Raw genomic sequence first — 889 nt, forward strand, 5'->3', positions numbered from 1 at the left:
TGCTGGACGTTCGTAGGGAAAACGCACAAAAATTGTGTTGTTGAAAGTCCATGCTGAGTGTCGGGGAAAAATGTAATTAAAGATTCAATTTCATGATTATTTCATGAACTGCCGTGACACTGACTGTGTGTGTGTGTGTATGGGTATATATATAAATATATATCATGTATTTGAAACCAAGTGTATTTTATTCCCCTAGATGACATTTACTTGGCTGTAATGGCACTCACACAAACCCAGGGGACTGCATTGCCTGGGGGGGGGGGCATCGACAAAGCAAATAGTTAAACAGCATCATTATCATGCACAGAGCCGGGCAAACTCATTTCATTTTTAATGCTTCTAGGTGTGTCTCTGTTTGTGTGTGGCACAAAGGCGATAAACAAGTCAAAGGAAATTACATTTAGATAGGCAGACTGCTGGCTCTCTGTGCAACGGTGTGTGTGTGTGTGTGTGTGTGTGTGTGGCCATAGTGCACTTGTGTGTATAATGTGCTTTGGAATTTGTGTGATCATGAACATGTATGTGGTTGTGTAGTAGAAAATGAATGATATGTAGGAAGTGCAATCTCGGTCTACATGGCCGTAATATATGAACATCTGGATACATGTGTGTGGTACCGCGGAAGAAATCATCTGTTTACAGTGCGTTTTCTGAGAAATGTACCTACAAGCTTTTTCATACACTATTAGAGTACATCCTGCTCATAGTAGCTCAACAATACAGGAGTCATTTTACTGCACATTATTCAGTTGTAATGTTCATGCATTCATTTCTGAATAAATCTTCACACAGTAAGAACTTCCTGACTGTTAGACATGCTACGTGTGTGTGTGTGGTGTGTGTGTGTGTGTGTGTGTGGGTGCGTGTGTGTGTGTGTGTGTGTGTG

This window comes from Sebastes umbrosus, chromosome 19, assembly GCF_015220745.1.
Source record: "Sebastes umbrosus isolate fSebUmb1 chromosome 19, fSebUmb1.pri, whole genome shotgun sequence".
In the NCBI taxonomy this organism is placed as follows: Eukaryota; Metazoa; Chordata; class Actinopteri; order Perciformes; family Sebastidae; genus Sebastes; species Sebastes umbrosus.